This window comes from Protopterus annectens, chromosome 7.part0 (genome assembly GCF_019279795.1).
Source record: "Protopterus annectens isolate FY-2018-M chromosome 7.part0, PAN1.0, whole genome shotgun sequence".
Classification (NCBI taxonomy): Eukaryota; Metazoa; Chordata; order Ceratodontiformes; family Protopteridae; genus Protopterus; species Protopterus annectens.
Window position 1 is genome coordinate 1,074,697,991 of NC_056739.1, and position 24,878 is coordinate 1,074,722,868.

General features: G+C 42.0%; 1 protein-coding gene across 1 annotated transcript in view; it reads right to left on the reverse strand.

Annotated features, from left to right (window-relative positions):
- LOC122806873 (tubulin monoglycylase TTLL3-like) overlaps positions 1 to 8,910 on the reverse strand; it is a 406,187-nt gene extending 397,277 nt beyond the window's left edge. The window contains exon 1 of the mRNA XM_044077644.1: positions 8,400 to 8,910. The gene's annotated coding sequence lies outside the window, so the exon portion shown is untranslated. The remainder of the gene's footprint in view (positions 1 to 8,399) is intronic.
- Positions 8,911 to 24,878: the final 15,968 nt, after the last annotated feature.

The window sequence follows — 24,878 nt, forward strand, 5'->3', positions numbered from 1 at the left end:
GTCTACCAACATGGGCTAATACTGCACCACTCCCTTAGTATGTTCTTCCCTGGTGAGATCAGGCCATTGGACTGTCTCATTTGAAGCTTCTATCCCCCCCACCCCCACCCGCAGTCATAATCAAGCTAAAATACTTCTCAAAAGCTGACTACAACCTTCTAAGGGAGGGTATCAGTAGCTTCACACCACCGCCCCCCTCAGAGGATGCAGACAATTATGCTGAACAGTATGCCAGTGTAGTATACATCCACCTGTACAACTGCATGGACTCAGCCATACCCAATAGAACTAAAACCTGCTTCTCAAGGAAACACAAACCTGTTTGATGGACATCCTCTATCAACAGGCTTTACAACAAAAGGAAGAAACTGTTGTCTAAGTGTAAAAAGGAACAAATTCCAAATTGGAAAAACTTCCTCATTAGCCTCAACAAGCAAATTAGATCACTAGTGAAAACCTCCAAAGCCAATTATGAATCAAAACTAGCCTCCAAAACAATGGGAAATCACAAAACCTTCTTCAATTATGTCAGGAACCTCCATGGCAAAGCCAAGGTTTGTTCTGAATTAGTACTTAACAGTATCACTTACACTAATCCTGTTGACTTATCCAAACTGCTAGCAGATAGGCTCAGCAAACATTTTACCCCTTCGCCCTCCCCAAAGGCCCTTTTGACATCCCTGATACTTGTTCTGCACATCACATCTTGGTAGATCAAGTGTTAAAGGCCCTATCCAAGGCAAAGAACATAGCTTCCATGGGACCTGATAGTATCCCAGGCTGTATTCTTCACCATCTCCAGCAAGAACTGTCTTTGCAATTAAGCACCTTATTCTACCACAGCCCGAGTACAGGCTTCATTCTTGCAAAGTGGAGAACTACCATTGTCATCCCTTTGCAAGAAGGTGGTGCCACTACTGTCCATGGAAACTATTGCTCCATTAGCTTGACAAGTCTGATCTGTAAAGCCATGGAGTGTATTATTATGGATCTCATAAACAAGGACATAGGCAATCTCCAAGCACTTGACCCCCACCCCGTTCTGATTCATCAAGGGCAGATCTTGCCTGTTGAACCTGGTTGACTTCTTTGAGACTGTCACCAATGCCCTGGATGAGGGAAAGTCAGTACATACAGCTTACCTTGACTTGGCCAAGGCATTTTGACACAATCCCCCACTTGGGAGAAAAGCTAACACAACTTGGTATAAATCCCTATCTCATCAGGTGGGTGGCCAGTTGGCTCATCAACAGGACCCTCAAGGTCAAAATAGGTGCCTTCACCTCTTATAGTAGACCTGTCACTAGTGGAGTTCCCCAGGGATCTGTCCTGGGACCCCTACTGTTTGGCATCTACTTCTCAGAGGTCAAGGCAAAGACAAACTGTGACTGACCAGGTTTTCAGACTACTGTAAATTGGGTGCTGTCATTGACTCCTTAAATTATGTTAACATACTGCAAGAGGGTCTCACAGCAGCTAATGATTGGTGCCAAAGTCATGGCCTCAAGCTAAAAGCAAAAAAATGTATCATCATTCCATTCAGCAAAAACACGGCCCTACTGATTACCACATCAATGGCAACACCCTAAACACACCCTGTGGTGAGAGCCCTGGCTACTCAGGTTGATAATCTCACATTTGACCATCATGTAGAGGCAGTGGTCAGAAAAGTATTTTACTTGGGTAATCTCATAAGTAAAGGGATTTCATCCAGAAAAAAGGAGATTATTACCTCTCTGTACTCCTCCCTCATAAGACCAATAATTGAGTATAATGCCCGTTTGATATGTGGGCGGCCATGGTGGTGCAGTGGTTAGCTTTGCTGCCTCACAGCAAGAGGTTCTCTGGTTTGATTCTTGGCTGGGGTGCCTTCTGTGCAGAGTCTGCATGTCCTCCCTGTGGTCGCGTGGGTTTCCTCCGGGTGCTCCGGTTTCCACCCACATAGTTGGATTGGACACTCTAAATTGGCCCTAGATTGATTGTGTGCATGTGTGTGCCTTCTGTGGAAGGTTGGGTGCTGGGCTGGCAACTTGACACTGTAAAACTCAACTGCCAATCATGAGTGGACAGGTGATCCGCTGTGGCGACCCCTAACCAGGAAAAGCCAAAAGAAGAAGAAGAAGAATGCCCGTTTGATATGTACCTCTCCAAACATTTGCACCAACTGGAAAGGACACTGAAATACCTCAAAAAGAGAATGGCCTCCAATACCTTTCCTATGTAGACAAGCTCAAATCACTATCACTCTATTCGGTATCGTACAGATTGCTCAGGGGTGATCTGTGTCTCGCCTACAAGGCAATCTCTGACCCTGCCCTACTAGAAATGCTCCATATCCATAAGCCTAACTCCTCACACATTACCCACTCAAAAGGACTGAATCTAATATGGAACATCAACAAAACCTGCTGGAGAGACAGGTTTGTCTCCCAGAGGCTGCCCCATCTCTGGAATAGACTTCCCATGCTCATCAGAGTATCTCGCTGACCCTCTTCAAGTGCAACCTTGATGAGTGGATGGGAAACCACAAATTTGTCCCAGGGGTTCCACCTGTGTCCTTCACTGACTGGTGTTGACTGAGGTTTCTTTTTGAGGATAAACTCTTGGCTAGGCTTGTAAGGTTCCCAGGGCCATTAGCCTAGTAACCTCCTATGATCTTATAGTTACTTAGGTGTTGGGGTTCAGAGCCGGTGTATGGTTACTTGGGTGCCAGAGTTCAGACTGGGCTGCAGTTACTTGGGTGTCAGGGTTCAGAATGGCCTGGAGTTACTTGGGTGCTGAGGATCAGACTGGGTTGTGGTTACTTGGGTGCTGATGATCAGAGTAGGCTGTGGTTACTTGGGTGCCAGCCTTCAGAATGACAAAATGATTGACTTCAACAATTGGCTAAGCTTCTGGTGTCATTCAAAGGGGATCCAGTATCTGTCTGCCTGGGATGACATGATCGACAGACCACGATGCTTTGCCAGAGATGGTCTGCACCTGTCACCCCTGGGATTCAGGTTACTGGCTAAGGGTCTTGCCACCCCTATAGTGCCTTTTTTAGGCAAAGATCAAAGGACAAAACCACCACCATAACAGGTACAAGCATGCAAAATCTGAAGGTAATGCTACTCAATGCTAGAAGTCTAAACCTCAAAATGTACTCTCTCAAGGCACTCCTAAAAAATGGAGAACATTGATATCTGTGCAGTAACTGAGACCTGGTTCAAGGCTTCAGAGAGCACCCCTGCAATACCAGGCTACAACTCTTGCCACACTTTTCGGCCACCAAACCAGGACCAAAACACTAAAGATGGAGGAGTACCCGTATTCATCAAGGATATTCACACCACCAGGCTAGTAGCCCAACACAATGCGTCTGAAATTCTCCAGGTGCAAGTAGCACTAGTTAAGACTGCAATCCAAATTGTAGCTTGCTAGCGATCCCCCACCATGCCCCAAGATTCTCACTACAACTTTGAAAACATACTGGAAAATATTAAGATACAACCAAACCCCCTAATACTGGGTGATTTCAACTACACTGCCATTAACTGGGAAAACTAGTCATATACCAACACCTTTGCCCAACGGTTCATGGAATTGATAAATTCCATGCCCTGGATCAACTAAGCCATAGTCCCACCAGGGGCTCCAATATCCTATACCTGGTCATTACCAACATGGGAAATCGATGCTCCACACCTATGGTCACCCTCTCGTTTGTCAGGTCTGACCATAAGGTAATCACACTTGACATCCACATCCCTCCCCCACACCCCAGTAAGAAAACCTCTGTAAAAAAAATTCTCCAAAGCTAACTTCATGCTACTCAAGTCAAAAGTGACAAACTTAATGACACCCATGCAGACAGGAACTGAAAGTTCTGAATCCTACACTAAGGCACTGTATGAGCACATCCACTTGTGCATGAATCATACCATCCCAAATAGAACCAAGATGCTCTCCTCCAAAAAAAGGAAGCCAATCTGGTGGTCCCCTGCCATAAACAAACTTTACAACAAAAGGAAGAAACTGTTGCAGAAAAGAGGAAAATCCCAGGATGCAAACAACTCCCTTACCAGCCTCAGTAAGAACCTGAGATCCCTCACAAAGTCCTCCAAAGCTAGTTATGAAAATAAAATTGCCAAAGATTCAAAAGACAAGGCATTCTATAGCTATTTCAAGAATCTAAATGGCAATGCTCAGATCTGCTCTGAGCTACAAAAGAATGGCATTAAATATACTGATCCCAAGGATATTGCCAATATCATGGCAGATTGATTCAGTACCAACTTCACCCCCCTCTCACCCCCTAAAGGGCCCATCTCAATACCAAAAGATTGTCAAATTCCAGTAATAACAGCCACACAGGTAAAAACCGCACTTTCCAAAGCCAAGAATACAGCATCCATGGGACCAGGCGACATCCCGGGCTTTATACTACATGGACTACAAAATGAACTGGTACCTCACCTAAGCGTCATGTTTAATCATAGCCTCACCTCAGGCATTGTGCCCACTGAGTGGCGCACAGCTACAGTTATCCCACTCCACAAGGGGCGATCCACCATGGATCCTGGAAACTACTGCCCCATCAGTCTGACAAGCCTGATTTGCAAGGCCATAGAATGTATTATCATTGAACTTATAAACAAAGACATTGGCAACCTTCAAACACTGGACATCACCCAGTTTGGGTTAGTGAAGGGCTGACTGTCTCCTGAACCTGATTGACTTCTTCGAATCAGTCTCCAGAGCTGTAGACGAGGGTAAGGCAGTCCACACAACCTATCTGGACCACACCAAGGCCTTCAACACCACCACCCCCCTCTGGAATCATATATAAACTTACTAAGCTGGGCATTAATCCCGTCAATCGATAGGTTGCCAACTGGCTTACTGACGGAGCCCACACTGTAAAAGTAGCCAACTCCAAATCCAGCACCAGATAAGTGACAAGTGGAATACCTCAGGGTTCAGTCCTGGGACCACTCTTGTTTGATATCTACTTCTCTGAAGTACAGACCAACACTAGGGGACTCTGGCTAACAAAGTTCACAGATGACTGCAAACTGGGAGCCATTATTGGATCCCAAAATTATGTGGATATTCTACAAAAGGGCCTTACAGAAACAGATGATTGGTGACAGAGCCATGGGCTTAAGCTCAATGCCAAGAAATGTATAGTTATCCACTTTGGGAAAAAACATGTACCCATGAATTACCACATAGGTGGCAGTACACTAAACACCGAAAGTGTGATATGAGACTCAGGGACACAGGTGGACAGTGGTCTCACCTTCGATAACCACTTTGCCACAACAGTCAGGAAATCCTTCTATGTGGCACACCTCATCACCAAGGGCTTTTCATCCAGAAAAAAGGAGGTCATTGTGCCCACTGTACTTATCCCTCATTAGACTCATTATAGAATACAACACAGCATTTGGTATGTACCTCTCAAGACATCTGCAACAACTGGAAAGGCTGCAGAAATACCTCACTAAAAGAATCACAGGCCTAAAGCAGATGCCCTATGCTGACCATCTAACAAAACTCCAGCTATTCTCTGTCGCATATTGTGTACTCAGAGGTGATCTCTGCTTAACATACAAGGCCATGTAAAACCCAGAGTTGTTGGACATGCTACACTTAAAGAAATCCCAGTCCCTCAGAGCCACACGCTCCAGGGATCTAAACCTTGCCATCACGATGAACAAAACATGCCTGAGGGATAAGTTCCTGACCCAGAGACTCTCCAGACCCTGGAATAGACTGCCCATACATGTCAAGCAGAGCACTTCCTTGGCCCTCTTCAGAAGGAACCTTGATGATTGGATGGGAGATAGGAAATTCACCCCGGGGATCACGTCAGTTGCCCTGCTAGACAGGGGTCCAGGGAAGTAAATATTGTGGGAAGAAATAACCAGGGAATTGTTATGGCTAGGCTTGTATAGGCCCTAGAGCCGATAGCCTAGTACCAACCTATGAACCTATGAGCTGTGGTTACTTTGATGCTGAGGATCAAAGTAGGTTATGGTTACCTGGGTGACAGGGTTCTGAGTTGGCTGCAGTTACTTGGGTGTGGGAGTTCAGACTGAGCTGTGGTTACTTGGGTACCAGAGTTCTGAGTTAGTTGCATTTACTTGGGTATGGGGGTTCAAAACTGGTTGTGATTGCTTGAGTGCTGAGAATCACAATGGGCCTGTGGTTACTTGGGTGCTTGGTACAGAGTGGTTTGCAGTTACTTGGATGTTGGGGATCAGAATTAGCTGTGGTTACTTGAGTGCTGAGAATCAGAGTAGGATGTGGTTACTTGGGTATGAGTGGTCTGTGGTTACTTGGGTACTGGGGTACAGAATGGGCTGTGGTTATTTGAGTGCTGATGATCTAAGTAGGCTGTGGTTACTTGGGTGCTGGGGATCAAAGTGGACTGTGGTTACTTTGTTGCTGGGGGTCAGAGTAGGCTGTAGTTACTTGTGTGCCAGGGGTCAGAGTTGGCTATGATTACTTGGCTGCCAAGGTTCAGAGCAGGCTATGGTTACTTGGGTGTTGGGGTTTAGAGTGGGCTATGGTTTATTGTGGCTTCTCCTTGTTAGATACTTGAGCTCAAAGTGGGCTGAGACTACTGGATGCGTCCTTCAGGGTGTGCTCAGGTTACTAGAGTGCAGGTTCATAGTGGGTTCAGATTACTGGATTTTAGGGTTTGGACCCAAATCAGGTGACTCTTCATCATGGTTTTGAGTCCAGAATGGGAAGAGGTTGCTAGATGTCTGGATTCAGAATCGATTTAGGTTACTTCCTGTGGAATGAAAGGATCAAATATTCTTATCCCCTCCCCAGGAACAAGATGCTTTTCCAGTTTCAACGATATCAGGCACAGTATAGATAGGGTCCTGGTTTGACATGTTGTTATGTGGACATTTTGTCTGTGTGTGTGTGTGTGTGTGTGTGTGTGTGTGTGTGTGTGTGTGTGTGTGTGTGTGTGTGTGTGTGTGTGACTGTATTATGCAGGCGTGTTATATGCATAGAGAAAGAGAGAGAGAGAGGAAGAGAGACATGTTTATTGTTAAGCCACTGGTTTGCCAAAATGAAACTCAGCAAAGGAAAACTACTGAATTGGGCAACAACACTACAGAATGAGTATTTACAGATTTGACCCTTACCCCTGCAGGACCATTATTAGCATTTTTTTCTGAGGTTCGTGGACCCAAGACATAAGTGTTAATAGGTCTGCCTTCTCTGTAAGATCATGTCACTGTTTGTTCAGTGGATTCTGTTGGGTGAATGTTGACTTGTATTGCTTCATACGCTGAAACAATATATGCCCTGTATGTGGATGTGTGCTTGTATGTCTAGAAGATTAAGGCAATAAGATGTTAATGAACTGCTTTCTGTGGTCCAGTGTTTTAGTCCCCCAACCTCTGTCTGCTTAACTGTGTGGCTCTGAACAAGCTACTTAACCAGACAGTGATCCTTGGCCAAGTCCTAAAAAGGTCCATGTGGATCAGCGCTGTACCCCAGTTAACAAATAACAACACACACACACACACACATACACACACACACACACACACACACACACACATACACACAATAGACATTTCTTATTCAGCATGTACACTTTATTTCTGTATTGAGGGAAAAGTGGCGGACAGACACATTTAAATGAAATAAAATTCCACTGTCATTCTTTGACCCTGCACAGTCCTTCAAATGTTCACATGTGGATTTTGTACTACCCATGGGAATATATAAATAATCTTATTTTCCAGTTTTCCTAAATCTGTACAGTAAGCCCTCTTCAAACTATTTCCTACAGGACAAGGGTTATCAGTCATAATGATCTACAGGTAATACAAATTTAACTTGAAAATTTGAGGGATTGTGCAAGATCAGGGAAAGTGACTGGGTTTCACAACTTGCACAACCTCTGTTCATTAAGTATGCTCACATATGTGTGTGTGCTTGAGTATGTACATATAATTGCACATGTTACATATATGAAAACACACGTGCGCTTGCGCGCGCGCGCACACACACACATGAATTGGCAAGTAAATCTTGTGTTTCAGTTAGTAAAGAAAAAAATACTTGTGAAAAGCAAAAAAAAAAAATATATATATATATATATATATATATATATATATATATATATATATATATCAGAAGACTTGAACTACTTCCTGCACATTACAAACACAATTTTGAAAACATTTAGCAACCCTTGCCAAACAGAAATGAACTTTATATAAAGCTGAATCTGAAAATGTACTATTCCCTTACCATCAAGTTAAAATACATTTCAGTCATAACAATGTGGATTTTAATATCAGTTTTCATTTTTAACTCCTTTTGCTAAAAAAGGAGGTTGATGTTGACAGATGAAGAAACAGATCTAAGCCATTCCTTACCAGTCCTGTCCCATTCTCTAGTGTCATGCTCAAGATACAGTCAGTGTCCCAGTCTGTCCACCAATCCAGAAGTTGTGCATTTGGAAGAGAGTTTGATATCTGTGCTTTAATTATATTTTAAAACAAGACAGGTTGCCCAGTTATTCATCATAAGGTGTTTAAAAATATACACCCTTTGGTTGGAGGTTGGAGTGCTTTCTGCAGAGAATCTGTTGCTGTTTCCACACGTCTTTCACTGTGTTATCCCTGCTGCTGACTGCAGATAGTACATGATTTTTTTTCTGGTTATAGAGGAGGACGTTAACTGTAGTCTCAGGCACAATGACTGATGAGAATGTGCCAGGTTTCAGTAATTAATCCATTAACTGTTTCATTAACAACTGCTGGTTGTTAAAGCCCAGAACTGCAATTCTTTCTGTCTGTCCCCTCCTATGTGGTCTCACTGAGGTTGTGAATGAGGCAGGCTGTGTTCTGTTCTCACTAGATCTGCTTCGCTACAGTTATGCACTCACTGCAGTTCACACCCACCTCCATGCTGCAGTCACTGCTTATAATCTGTGGGTACAGCCTTCCTTTTGTTTATGGTTTCTGTGGAAACTGTTGTCAAGAGAACAACAGCAAAAGAACTCTGTAGCACCAGACTGAAATCTTCAACAGTAGCCATTACAAGACAAAGATATTTGGTTTCATTCACAACTCACAAATCTCAGCAGATTAAAATACAAAAATAAAAAAAAAAAGACTCCTGAAAGTATTATCTTTGGAATCCTGTGGCTGTTGAATATTTTATCAGGATATTACTAATAAAAAAATGTGTTTATTTTTGTTCTACCACTGAATTCTTTGCTGATTTCACATGCATGTGTTATATATGATTCTATTAGTCTGGCAGTTAGCTCAGATGATTAAAGTTCTGCGTAGTTAATGAGCTGTGTCCTGCAGTGAAGGCCACAGGGTTTGATTCCTTCCACCTCCATTTTGCCTACTGTATGACTCTGAGCAAGTCACTTACCCAGAAAGTGCTACTTGTTTGCTTCTGAAAAGGGATGCTTTGTCCTTTGGGCGGAGATGTTTTACAACAGTACCCCCCGATGTACAGTAGCAAACCCCGCCCAACAGTGGACCATATGAATAAACACAAAGATGATGAGGAAGTCAGCATGAATATTTATTTGTTATTACCAGCATGCTGTAAACATTACCTGACACTCTTTAATGTATATATAACTGTTGTATGAAGAGTCATCATAAATGAGGCATCAGACAAGGATTCCATTACTGAAGTGTGTTTAATGGCAGATACCAACATGCAGCAAAAGCTGCAGATCATTTCTTCCCAAAAAATAAACACACAGACCCACTTCCCAACAAAGCTATATTCACACATGTGAAGTTAATGTAAGGTGCATTAATCCCAACACCAAGAGCCAGTACCCATCAAGAGAATATCAGTCCAAGTAACAGAAATCTGAAAAAATACACACAATAAAAAAAAATCATCCGTTTGCACATGGTTTTGTGAAATATTCACAGTATCTCCTGACCGTTATTGTTGAAATGTTTACTTTGTTTATCTTTTCTAAGAGGGACTGCTCACTTTTTATCTTTATCTACAATGTTTTATTTTTTTTCACAATGTTATTACCTAACTATACCAACTCCAAGATCACACTGCTTCGAGGAAGAACGTAAACTACAGCAAACAATGAATATTTGTGATGTCACAGGCAAATCTGCATGGTATGTCAATCATGTCTCATTTGCATGCTACATCACTGACATTAGGCATGTTGATCATTACAGCCACTCCCATTCCTGCGCGAAACGGCTAGGAGGTACTGTTTGCCCTTTGAGCTTACCTGGTTAACAAACAGTAGTAATTCTCAAACATAGCAGTTGTCAAACCACATTGCACTATGTTTGATATATATACAGTATTAGCATTTGTCAAATATACCAGTGGTTGGAATGAAGGTCAGCAGGACTAAGACAGAATATATGTGTGTGAAAGAGAGGGAGGATAGAGGAATGGTGAGGATGCAGGGAGTAGAGGTGGCGAAGGTGGATGAGTTTAAGTACTTGGGATCAACAGTACAGAGTAATGGTGAGTGTGGAAGAGAGGTGAAGAAGAGAGTACAGGCAGGATGGAGTGGGTGGAGAAGAGTGTCAGGAGTGATTTGTGACAGACGAGTACCAGTAAGAGTGAAAGGGAAGGTCTACAAGAGGGTAGTGAGACCAGCTATGTTATATGGGTTGGAGACAGTGGCATTGACAAAAAGGCAGGAGTCAGAGCTTGACGTGGCAGAGATGAAGATGTTAAGATTTGCACTGGGTGTGACGAGGATGGACAGGATTAGGAATAAGTATATTAGAGGGTCAGCCCAGGTTGGAAGGTTTGGAGACAAAGCCAGAGAGGCAAGATTATGTTGGTTTGGACATGTGCTGAGGAGGGATGCAGAGTATATTGGGAAAAAGATGCTAAGGATGAAGCTGCCAGGTAACAGGAAAAGAGGGAGGCCTAAGATAAGGTTTATGGATGTGGTGAGATAGGACATGCAGGTGGTTGGTGTGACAAAGCAAGATGCAGAGGACAGGAAGAAATGGAAATGGTTGATCTGCTGTGGCGACCCCTAACAGGAGCAGCCGAAGGAAGAAGAAGAAGAAGAAGACCAGTGGTTGGCTCACATTACAACAAACACGTTCATCGTGTGCTGCATTTAATCATGACATGTATATTCTAACAGAAGCAATTGAAAATTATTTATTTATTTATTATTTATTTTATTTTGTTTACCGGAAAAGTCTGACTGGGACAGAGCCCATTTTCAACGAAGGCCCAGGGAGAAAAGCTCCAGAGACATATCTTTGGAATGTAAACAAATTGCTTTGCATTTGCAATCAATATATTTAACATAAAAATACATATCCCAAACAAGGAAACAAACTCTAAAACCATGCAAAACAGATCACAAATGTGAGGATCTGCTAGTTTTATAGCTATTTTAGATCACTTGATCTTACTTAGCTTAGCTATTTAGTATCAGGTGCCTTTTAGTGGCTAGCTATGGGTTTCTTTTTGATTTATTTTTTATTAGCTAGTTATTTTGTTTCTGAATTCAGATTTATGGTTTACAGATTTGATTAAGATGAAAGTGTTTTTGGGGGAGAGGGGTGGTTTGTTAATGCATGAAGTGAGTGGGGTTTAATTTTTATATTCAACTTACCTGGAGCTGAAATGCAGTTTTAAAGTAGCATTGCTGATTCACTGAGGAGCTGGTGATGGATAAATGTACTGATAATGGACATAGGATGTGCATAAACAAAACACTGAAACAAGACACAAAGAATCGCTACACTCTAATCTCCAGATCTATGTGCACACACACACACACACACACACACACACACACACACACACACACACACACACACACACACACACACACACATATTTGTATGTCGTTAGGAAACATAGACACACACACGCACGCGCGCACACACGCATGCACGCATGCACGCACGCACACACACACACACACACACACACAGGTCTACTTCAATTGGTCGAATTTCATTTGGCCGAAAATTATTTCAGGCAGCACATTTCACTGAAAGCTCATTTGGTCAAAAATGAAATATAGCCCCTTCCCCACTGTAATGTGACCCTGGAGTGAGAATATTAAGTAAGGGGGTGTGTGGGGGGCACAGCCCCCACAATGGGGGGGTGTGGGGGGGTGTAGCCCCCACATATTGCAAATAGTTTTTAATGAAGATATATATATCAATGTATCTTTAATGGATACACCTTCATATAACAGTGAATACACTTCAATTATGTGGGGGGCTACACCCCCCACAACTCACACCCCCCATACTTAATATTCTCACTCCAGGGTCACACTACAGTGGGGCAGGGACTATATTTCATTTTTGACCAAATGAAATTCGACCAAATGAGCTTTCAGTGAAATGTGCTGCCTGAAATAATTTTCGACCAAATGAAATTCGACTAAATGAATGGGATCCTCACTCATATATGTACATCATTAGGATACATATACATATACATATGTACATATACATACATACATATGCACGCATGCACACACACACACACACACACACACACACACACACACACACACACACACACACACACACACACACACACACACAGACTCTGGGTATTTGAGGCACCATTTGTTCTGCAAAGGAATAGGAGATCAAGGAGGGTTGCATCTTTCATGACTCAAAAGACTAGACACTGATCACCCCAGAGGAGTCTACAAGAGACCAAGTATATGGAGAAGCCACACTGTATCCTCACTAAAGAACTCACTATATTGGAACAATGTTTTAACACTTCTTGGTTTTTAAGATGAAAGCGTTAAAACAAAGTTCAAAAACAATGAGTTCTTTGGTGAGAACATAGCGTGGTTTTTGTTCTGTGGATTTCTTTTTTTCTTTCTGCTATGCCTTGGAGCTGCCTTTTTTTGGTTATACTTAGAGGACTGCCTATCTGTCCAAATATCTGAGGATATTGAAGACATCATTTATTTTGGAATCTCTGGGATTTGACAGATAGAGTGATATGTTTACACAAAGATGTGCTAAAAGGGGCATTATATTCAAAAATATGACTGACAAAAGATGAGTAAAGGGGAACTAAGACTTCTTGTTATCTAGAGGAGATGCACAAGACAGAAGAATTTCTGAACTAACATGGAGACTTAATAGTCAAAAGACAAGGGTCAACAAGAGTGCCTCAATCTCTTATGACCATGTCTGACTGGAGGAGTGTGTTTCTTGAAAGTTATGATGTAGAAATATATTGTTTACCAAAATGAACTATAGTGGATATCTATCATTTATTAACTGTAACTTTCTAAAATCTTCCCTTTAGGTGATGCTGTAAATGATTTTAATACAACTTTCCTGAATATACTAAATAGCATTGCATCTTCTAGAAGGAAGAGACTAAAAACAACAATGCAATTTGGGTATTCAAAACAAGTAGAATACTAATGCAGGATAGAGAAAAAGCATAGCAAAAAAATGGCAAAAATATAAAACACCACAATATTTTGAAAACTTCAGAATGCTTTGCAACTATACTAAAAAGTAAATTAATAAAGTCTAAAAACTATACTATGATAACTTTCAGAATAATAGTAAACACACCTAAAAAAGTCTGAACAGCCATTAGAGATCTTGCATCCTGGCCGTAAATTTAAGATTAGCCCCTTTCCCAATAACTCATCACTTGAAACCAGAACACAATTCAACTCTTATTTCATAGATAGTTTAGCAACTCTAACTAAGGATTCCCCAACATCTAATCCTAACCCTGCCAAGTAGTCAAGTATCACCACATCCACTTTTACCTTCAAACCTGTGCCCACATCTTATATTTAGTTAATCTTAAACAAACTCAAACCATGTTCTACTGCAGTTGATGACCTTCCAAGCAAATATTTTAAAACAGCAGCTGAAAACATTGCCTATCCTCTCTCAATCCATATAAATAAGTCAACCTAGGGATCCCACATTCCCTCTCTCTGGAAAAAGTCACATGGCATAATGACCTCTGCCCTCTTTATCTAGTTACTATTGGGATCCCTCAAGGCTCCATTCTAGGACCCCCAACTCTTTTCACTTTTTACTAACAATCCACATGCTTCCTATCTTCACTCCTCTATTATCCAATATGCAGATGACTCTACCTTAATCTGTTCTGCCACCTCCTGCAGGAGCTGCACTCAATAACACAATATTCTTTTCTTTCAGCTGAAACTTGGCTTACTAACTTCAAGCTGATTCTAAACCTGAACAAAACAAATCTACTACTGTTTAACCTAACAAGGACCTACACATCCTGCTCCTCCTTCACTGCTATGTCCAAAAACAAAACCATAATTTCTCCTGTTACCCACATTAAACTTCTAGGGGTCGAAATTGACTGTAATATGAAATTTGAATTTAGAATTTTAATTTAGAATTTAAATAATTGGGACTGACAAGGCAACAAGGTATGTTTAAATGTGAGGCCTGTGCCTATTGTAAGCATATGGATGTGGGTTATACATACACACTGAAAGGGAGAAAGTATCCTTGTAATGGCAAGTACAACTGTAATTCCCGTAGAGTGGTGTATTTAGCCCAGTGCCAGTCTTGTCCTAGTTTTTACATAGCCAAGACTGACCGTAAATTAAGAGATTAAATTGACGAAAGTGCTAACATACAAAAAACTGTTTGTTTCCGTTTTTTGCCTCTTTTTTGTATTATGCAGTTTTTCCCAGGTGTCTATTTGTGTGTGAAACTCAGATATCCAAGTGTGTGTGTCAGATACTGGGAACAGGGACACAGACCACCAAAGTGCTCAGTTTGGAGTTTTGTATAGGCCTGGAGAGAGAAAGATAGTCCATCCCCAAGTCTGAAGCATGTTCCCTGTGTGTTCTTAGGGGAAATCATGCTTTGTGCAGAGAGCTGCATCTGAAAATACTGTGTGAATCCATCTTTGCTATTATAGACCATCCCTCACCAGTATCAGTGGTGAGGATTGAATCTACTTGATTGCTGGCCTGGAGTAGGGGCCCATCACATATTGGTGGCAGCTGGGTGGGATATTAATTGAATGTCTATAGCCAGTGGGGAGTTGTCATTGAAGTTGTATGTACTCTCAGTAGCCACAAGGTAAACATACAGTTTCATTTTCACAACAGTTTTATTTATTGTTTTTTTTTATAGTTTAGCTTAGCCAGGGAAAGCAGGCAAGGATGTTAGCAAAGGATTATAGCAAGCTGACAAAGAACCAGGTGGCCAAGGTGTGTGAAGCCAAAGGACTGGTGCATGCCAACCTGACTAAAGAGGAAATGATTTCAGCCTTGGTCACAGCTGCAATACAGACCAGCAACCTGGAAAACAACCAGTCTGGTTCATAGGTAGGTATTAGGCTATTGGCCCTAGGGCCTATATAAGCCTAGCCAAATGGTACCCTGGCTTTTGCCACCCAAGAAAATTATTTTCCTGTGCCCCTGTCAAGCAGAGCCACAGAAGTGGTCCCCGGGGTGAATTTCCTATCTCTCATCCAATCATCAAGATTTTTCTTGAAGAGTGCTAATGAGGAGCTTTGTTTGATATAGATAGGTAGTTTATTCCAGAGTATGGGAAGTCTCTGGGACATTAATCTATCCCTCCAGCATGTTCTTTTTATTGTGGTGACAAGGTTTAGGTCCCTAGAGCATGTAGCTCAGAGGGATTGGGATTTCTTTAAATGGAGCATGTCCAACAGTTCTGGGTTTGACATAGAGATCGCCTCTGAGTTGGTGAAATACGACAGATTAAAGCTGGAGTTTTTTTTAGATGGTCTGTTTAGGGCATCTGTTTGAGGCTGATAATCTTCTTTGTGAGGTATTTCTGCAGCCTTTCCAGTTGTTGTAGATGTCTTGTGAGGTATATACCAAAAGGGGCATTGTACTCTATAATGGGTCTAATGAGTGATGAGTAGAGGGGAACAATGACCTCTTTTTTCCTGTATGAGAAACCTTTTGTGATAAGGTGTGCCATGTAGAAGGATTTCCAGACTACTGTGGTGATGTGATTATCAAAGGAGAGACTACTGTCCACTTGTGTCCCAAGGTCTCTTATCACACTTTCGGTGTAGACTACTGCCTATGTGGTAGTTCATGGGTACAGAGTTTTTACCAAAAAGGATGACAATGCACTTTTTGGCACTGAGCTTGAGGCCATGGCTTTGACACCAGGCATCTGTCTCAGTGAGGCCCTTTTGTAGGATGTCCACATCGTTAGGAGTTTTGATTATGGCTCCTAGTTTACAGTCATCTGCGAACTTTGTTAGCCAAAGACCTTCTGTGTTAGCCTGTATTTCAGAGAAGTAGATACCAAACAGAAGAGGACCTAGGACTGAACCCCGTGGTACTCTACTTGTCACTGGTCTGAAGTTGGATTTAGAATCTGCTACTTTCACAGTGTGGGTTCTGTCAGTAAGCCAGTTGGCAACCCATCTTGTGACATAGGGATTTATACCTAGTTTAGTGAGTTTACCTATAATTCCAGAGTGGGGGGTGGTGTCGAAAGCCTTGGCGAGATCTAGATAGGCTGTGTGAACCACCTTACCCTCATCTACGGCTTTGGTAACCACTTCAAAGAAGTCTATCAGGTTTAGGAGATATGATCTGCCTTTTACAAACCCAAACTGGGTAAGGTCCAGAGTTTGGAGATTACCAATGTCATTGTTTATAAGTTCCATGATGATATGTTCCATAGCCTTGCAGACCAGGGTTGTCAGGCTAATGGGGCAGTAGTTCCCGGGGTCTGTGGTAGCTCCTCCTTTGTGGAGTGGGATAACCGTTGCTGTTCACCATTTAGTGGGCACAAAGCCTGAGATGAGGCTATGATTGAACATGGTACTTAGGTGGGGTGCCAGTTTGTTCTGTAGTTCATGTAGAATGCAGCCTGGGATGTTGTCAGGTCCCATGGATGCTGTGTTCTTGGCTTTGGAGAGTGTGTTTTTTACCTGTGCAGCCATGATTACAGGAACTTTGCATTCTTCCGGTATAGAGATGGGCCCTTTAGGGGATGAGAGAGGGGTAAAGTTAGCACTGAACCTATCTGCCAGGATGTTGGCAATATCAGTTGGTTCTGTATATTTAGTGCCACTGTGCTGTAATTCAGAGCAGATCTGAGTGTTGCCATTGAGATTGATGAGAGATGAGATATGTAGCTATAGAATGCTTTGTGGCTGTCTTTAGAATCAGTGGCGATTTTGTTTTCATAACTAGCTTTGGAGAATTTTATGAGGGATCTCAGCTTCTTACTGAGGCTAACCATGGAGTTCCTCCAACCATGGGATTTTACTCTTTTTTTGCAATAGTTTCTTTCTGGGGATGTGCAGTCTTCAGAAACAGGGCAGTTCAGCTTTTCCTCAGAGGGCTTAAAAATCCATCTGGAGCTAAAGAGACTTGAACTGGAGGCCAAACAACTGGAGAAGCAGATGAAATTACAGTCAGAAGAGAGATTGCAATGTTTGATGGTCAAAGTGAGACTGCAACATTTGGAGATTGAAGAGAGACTGTAGTGTTCAGAGACTTAAGAAAATAAGAAACAGCACCAACATGAGAGGCAGAGTCATGGAGGTAATGGGGAAGGGAATAACTGAACCCCAGAAACAATAAAGGTCAGTACATTTCTCCCACAGTTTACAGAGGGTGATGATTTTGATAGTTTTATTCCTGTATTTGAAAGGGTATGTAAACAGTATAGTGTTGACTAAGGGCTCTGGATACGGTTCCTGACCTCTTTACTTCATGGTAAAACTGTAACTGTTGTTTCTAAATTGTCTGATACTCATTGCTTAAACTATGATAAAGTAAACCAATGTTTATTGGAATGTTTTAAATTAATACCTGAAGCTTACAGAAAAAAGTTTTGTGAGCATAGACTCAAGGCAGATGAAGGTGTATGTGATTATATTGCTGAGTTAAGCACTTATTTTCATAGATGGGTGAGTGGGTGTCAGTTCACCACTTTTGAAGGGCTGGCAGACCTTTTGATGAGGAACAAGCTCTTAGTATTTTGCCCTGAGGACATGACAATCTGGTTGGCAGATTGGGAGTGCAACTCTGTAGATGAGCTGGGAAGAAAAGGGATGTCTACTTAGCAACCAAGGCATCACTGCACGTGGTTATAGGGGAACCCATGATGGGCAGCCTAAACCACCCCAACAGAGTACACCAGTAACAGGGGAAGCCACTAGTTCAGGTGCACAATCAGGACCAAGGGTTAGATGTTTTAAATGTAACCAGAGGGGCCATGTAGCATACAACTATCCCCTGAGGCAAGGTGGGGAACAAAACGTGAAGGAGCCAGCAAGTGGGTATTACAGCATGCCAGTGGTAAGTTGTCTGGAAGCAACAGGGGTACCAAATTATAACCAAAGTTTGTATCCTATCTTAGTGGTTGGAAGACAGGGCACTGCTAAGAGAGACACAGCCTCTGACATAATCATTGTGAAGCCTGCAGTGGTTAAAGAGGAGCAGTGCATGCTTGGGCAGTCCACACCAGTCAAAGCTTTAGGAGGGCCCCCATTCCAAATACTTTTGGCCAGGGTTCACCTCGACTGGGAGGGTGGAAAAGGAAGCAAGCAGGTAGGTATGTTTGGGGATATCCCTGCAGAAGTCTTGATAGGGAATGATTTTAATAATACAGTACCTTGTGCATATGCAGTTACACTCAATCAGGCTTGGAGACAGGCATGTGGGTAATGCAGCCAGTGGGAGACCAAGATAGACCCGACACCTAAAGCTAGGGCTGGTGAGGTGGCTATTTCAGCAAGGGAGCTACCCTGTAACAGAAAGCCTGAAAGTGAGCCACAGATGCTGGTAGGTGTTGATGTTCCCATTAACAGGGTGACTGCAAGGGCAGAGGTGGGTGTTAGTACCTAGGCTGACAGTGAGGCACCACTGTCAGAACAGACTGGGCTTCCAGTGGAAAGGGAGCTGGGAAGGGTCACAAATGTAGAATTGAGACAGGCTCAGCTTTCAGACCCTACATTACGAGGCTTGAGGGAGGTAGCTAAGGAGGCACCTGATTCTCAAGGAAAAAGAGAGACTGTATACGGGAGCAAAGAGAATGAACCCCTGAGGGAGGACTAGATAGTGAGGTAATACAGCAGTTGGTAATGCCCAGAGCGTACCATCTGGCACTTCTAGCCATAGCCCATGACATTCCTTTTGCAGGTCATATGGGCATAAAGCATACCAAGAGACATAGTGTGCTGAACTTCTATTGGCCTGGGATTGCAAGGGATGTAACAGGGTACTGCAGAACCTGTGAGCAGTGCCAAAAAGTAGGCAAGACAGGAGAATACCAGTTTAATGCTCCTTTGATGTTTTTGGCTGTGATTGAGGAGCTGTTTCAGAGGATAGCTATGAATATTGTTTGGCCTCTGAGTACCTCAAATTTCACAGGGAAAACATATATCCTGGTCGTAGTAGATTATGCTACTAGATACACTGAGGCAGTGGCTCTGTCCTCTGTCAAGACAGAGAAGGTGGCAAATGCTTTGTTAGAGATTTTCAGCAGGGTAGGTTTCCCAAGAGAAATACTGGCTGACAGAGGTTCCAATTTCATGTCAGACCTGCTGGCTTGTCTGTGGAAGTGCTGTGGGGTGAAGCACCTGAAGGTCACCCCCTACCACCCCCAGACTAATGGTCTTGTGGAGAGGTTAAACTCTACACTAAAGACCATGCTACAGGCATTTGCAGACCAGTTTAAGAAAGAGTGGGACAAATATTTGCCCATCTATTGTTTGCATACAGGGAGGTGTCCCAGGAATCCGTAGGTTTTTCACCCTTTGAGTTGCTGTATGGGCATAGGGTGACGGGGCCTTTAGATTTGATTTGTGATGAGTGGGAGGGTGTGTGTGAATCCCACAAGGAGTCTGTTGTGGCATATCTCCTAAACCTCAGGACAAGGCTTAAGGAGCTCATGGGCTTGGCCCAGGAGAACCTGGCAGGAGTCCAACAGCAGAAAAATGTCTGGTATGACATGAATGCTCAAGCAAGTATGCTGTGGGGCACCACATGATGGTTCTCATTCCTGTCAGACACAGTAAACTGCAGGTAGCTTGGGAGGGACTCTTCAAAGTAGTAAGGAAAGTCAGTGATGTTAATTAAATGGTAAACCTGCTAGGCAGGAGGCAGGGGCACAAATTGTAGCATGTTAACAATATGAAGCCTTACCATGATAAGGAACCATAATAAGGAAGCCCTGGTGCTGGGTATTTGCAGTGGGTGGCAGGAGGAGTCTAAGGGGGATCTACTGATCACAAACCTGATTAGGAAAAACAGGCCAGATATGGTAGTGTGGACCCCAGCCTGCAAGAAGGTATCCCAAAAGCTTAAAGGGCCTTTGGGAGGACCCCCTGTATTAGCCAGTCCAGATTACAGATAAGAATTTGTTGTACAGGTGGACACTTCAAACCATGGGGTGGGGGCTGTACTCAGTCAGGTTGCCTCAGAGGGAGAAGAGTACCCAGTTGTATATCTCAGCCGTAGACTCCAACCCAGGAAGGAGTCTTATGCAGCTGTAGAAAAAGAATGTCTAGCCATAGTATGGGCACTGCAGAAACTTCAGCCCTATCTGTACAGAAGGAAATTCACTGTGGTTACAGACCACAATCCCTTAACATGGCTATATCAAACTACTCAGCAAAATGCTAAATTATTAAGGTGGAACCTAGGATTGCAGGCATATAACATGACAGTGCAACATTGTAGTGGGGTCAGCAATGCCAATGAAGATGGGATCTCGAGACAGGGTATGGGTTAGGTTAAGTTGTTCCCAGACATTCCCATTTCTCTCAACCTACATTTTTCCAGGGTCCCTTTTTTTAAAGGCGGGGAGATGTGATGTTATGAGGTAGTGCCATCTGTGCAAGGGAGAGTAGGGCAATACATGGGTACATGTGCTAGCATAGCTAGCTGGAATTTTGTAAAGAATTTTATATTATTTAACTATCACACTGATTTGTACAGATGTTTGAGTTAAAAATATATTTGTATAGTTACTTGTGTTAAAAATGCATCAACAGTAGGTCCTGCTGGACAAAAATAATGTATGCATGTATATTAGGTTGTATTGTTGTAACTGATCAAATGTGTATGTTTATCAGAGAACTCAGAAAGGTTGGAAAGTTTGAAATTGTGTTATAGCTTTCAGATGCTGCCACAGAGCTTATCAACACTCTATATGTGTATTGTATCAGAGTCAGGTGATCAGAGGTGATGACATCTTGTAACCAACATCTGGTTTCTTTGGAACTCTCACAGCAGCACTTTGGAACCTGACAGGAAAGATTTCTGACAGGATATATATTTCACACATCCACACAGACAAAGACAGACATCATGTGGCTTTTGCTGTGGTAAGACACTCAGCACACATCAGCTTGCCTTGCTTTAGTAAGTAGTCAGGGAACAGTAATTCTTTAGTTAGTCAGGAACATTTAGTGAGAATAGTTTAGTATTGTTTTCTGCATCTGTGAGAAACTATTCATCTGTATTATTTTTATATCTCTGTGGTTGAAACTCTGTTATTTATTGTATTCAGTATTCTCCTGTTTTCTGTTTTATTATTTATCATTAAATATTTTAATACATGTCATTGTGACTGGTCCTTTAGAGAATACTTTTAACATCTTGAGAGTACTTAAGCTTGTTTTAGTGACACTGTGGCCACTGCTGAAAGCCTTGCTGATTTGGTCACACCTGTCACATCCTACCATTTGCATTAGTATTAATTTTACACAGTATAATTGAGTACTCTTTGTAAGAGCCTTAGGATGGCTGACTGGTGGCAGTGTGATTACTTCAGAGTTTGGGCAGAAAGGGGCACAGCTGGTAAATCTGTAGCAGCTTTTCCCGAGTGTGTATGTGTGTATGAAACTCAAATATCCAAGTGTGTGTGTGTGTCAGCTACTGGGAATGGTGACACAGAGCTCCAAAGTGGTCATTGTGGAGTTTTGTGTGGGTCTGTAGAGAGAAAAAGGGTCCAGCCCCAGGTCTGGAGTGTGCTCCTTGCGTGCTGTTAAGGGAAATTGTACTTGGTGCAGTGAGCTGCATCTGAAAATATAGTGTAAATCCATCTTTCCTCTTAGTGGCTGTCCCTCACCAGAGTCAGTGGTGAGGATTGAGTCTCGTTGATTGCTGGCCTGGAGTAGGGACTTGTCATATACTGCAAGGTTCTATCCTTGGTCCCCTCTTCTTTAACATTCTCACCAACACCTTCCACATATCTTCACAGCAGGCCTCTATAATACAGTATGCAGATAACTCCACACTCATTTTCACATCTGGCAATGTGGCACACCTCCATAACATTACTCAGGAAGCTTGAACAGCAACTGAAACATGGCTTTATAACTGGCAGCTCATGCTCAGTCCTACAAAAAACAAGCTACTACCTTTTCCCAAATCTCTCTCTCATGAAAAAAAAAATTAAAGTCCTGTCTTGATAATACAACCACTGAAGCCATGTCTCATGGCAAATTATTACGGAAGATAGTGGATGATAATCTTAAATTTTACCTGGATATACAAAACTGCATTTAAAATATCATCAAAAACTAGGGATGCTATATAGTGCCAAAAACTTTCTCACCAATGCATCTAAAACTACGTTTGTAACTTCTTATCTCCTCCCCCCACTTCTTTATGGCACTCCCATCCTTACTAACCTTCAGGCATCACAAAAATCAAAACTTGAACAAGGCTATAATAAAAGTTACTAAATTTCACAAATACCCCTTTCAGAACCTACCACTGTGAAGCACTAAAAAGCCTAAATTGATTACCCCATCAACTAATATGTACAACAGCTTCTTTCCACCTATAAAATTATTCAGAATCCATCTGCTAGTGTAGCACTAAATAGCATTCTACACAACTGTTCCTAGTCAGTCATTACAATTCAGTGACCAAAAACTCCTGTCTGTCCACAGACTTATCAAATCTGCTGGGCTTTGTTTTTACTTGTACCGTGTTGCTAAGGCCTGGAACTCCTTATCTCTGTCCATCGGTTTAATACCCTGCCTCCCATCCTTCAAAACCATTCTGAAAGACTTTCTATTCAAAAGCTGGCTCTGTTCTTGCTCAACACCAAGATAAAGTATATCCCAAAATGTGAACAAATACCTACTCATGCATTACATCTCCTTACTCTCCCTTCTTCACTTACTTTCTTCTTTCAGATTCTCTCCCCTGTCTTTCTCTCTAAATATAACACAAATCTGCTTTTCTCTCACTTGATATTGCAGTTCCTATTTGTATTATACTCTTTAATTTCTCTATAAACTGGCTAACATTTCTCTAACTATTAAATTATTGTCATATAACTTGTATTTGCTCTTAACCAATATTTTCAAATTATGTTTAATTCGGTATAATTATTTAAACTGTATTTAGGGGGGTTATTATTTTTAAAGACTAAAATTATTATTGTTCTTAAAATGTTTTGTATTACTTTGGAGCTTTTGTCCCCCAGGCCTTCTCTGAAAATGCTCTCCTACCCAGTTGAACTTTCCAAGTGATTAAATGTTAAGAAATAAATAAAGAAATAAATACATTTTATCACATTTAGCTTAAGACTGCTATCCTTGAAGCATTTAACATACTCTAACCCATACAAAAGCAAGTGTGAGTCAGTGGAAGAACAAATAACACTCAATTTATAGTCATCTGCAGTCTTAAACAACCATCAGTCAGGAGTGTTTAAAACAGTTGTCTTACAAAAGGGGGCCCAACACTGTGCCACATGGTAGTAGACTGACTTCTCTGTTCTTTGTCAACTGCAAAGGGGAAGTGTGTCTGTGAAGCATAATTCCCCAGTATCATAATTCCTTAATCATTGTTCATTATAGAGGATCGCTGTGGGCATAAGTTCCTTTTGTTTTCCAGCAGTGATCCAAAGTTTTTTTTTTCTACATGATTGTATGACTGTGGTGTTACTCAGTAAGGTGGTAAAGTGGCTTGCTCCACTGCAAATCATGTTTTTCTTCCCTTATGCTTGCTTGAAATTTTGACCAATTTGTTTCATCCGTTTCAAACTTCATCTGGCTTACTACTGATGAAATGTAGTAGAATGTAATAGATTGCCCACGTAGGCAGTGCCTTCACTGGTAAACCCAAACTATCCACACTCCCATATTATCACCAACCTGATTTTATCTTATCCAGTGGCTTAAGGGTTAAGAGGAAGAAAAAAGTGGTAGAGTCGACACCCCTTTTCAGTGACCACACATGAATCAAATTATTCCAAAAACACCCAGTTACACTCAATTTTTCAGTTGTGATGTGAGTACAGTAGTACAGTAAGACCAGTTTTATGGTGATGGAACATAATTGTCTCCATCACCATAAAGAGTTAGGCCATCATGCCACCAATAAAAATATGCCTCTAGAACTTGCAACATTTTAGACCCTGCAACTACATGCAATACCATTATACATGAGCCACTGACTGATGTCTCCTTACAGATCCTTCCTGTTTGTGATTGATTGGCCAATGTTTAATTGATAGCATTGTGGCAACAATAACATATATATTAGTGTTTGAGGATAGCTATAGTATTATTTATGTGCATTTGTTTGTGAATGTTTGTGTGTCCAAGTGTGTCTTGTGTAGTGGCAGTGTTACAGGAAGGTTTTTATGAAGGTAAAGTGCAGGGTTAGGACTGAGAGAAGGGGCAGCATTAAGGTTATGGTTAGCACCCATAATTAAGGTACTGCAGCTGGGTGGATGGAGTCCCCTGCCTCTTTAGTAATGGGTGCTAAGCCTAGGCCTAAATTCCAATTCCTGCTTTCCCTTAAACCTCACTCTTCTTCCAGAACATCAGCTTATCAAACTTGACCCCATGCCTTCTTCTCCTCCCAGATAAAATCCTTCAACTCTGTATTAATT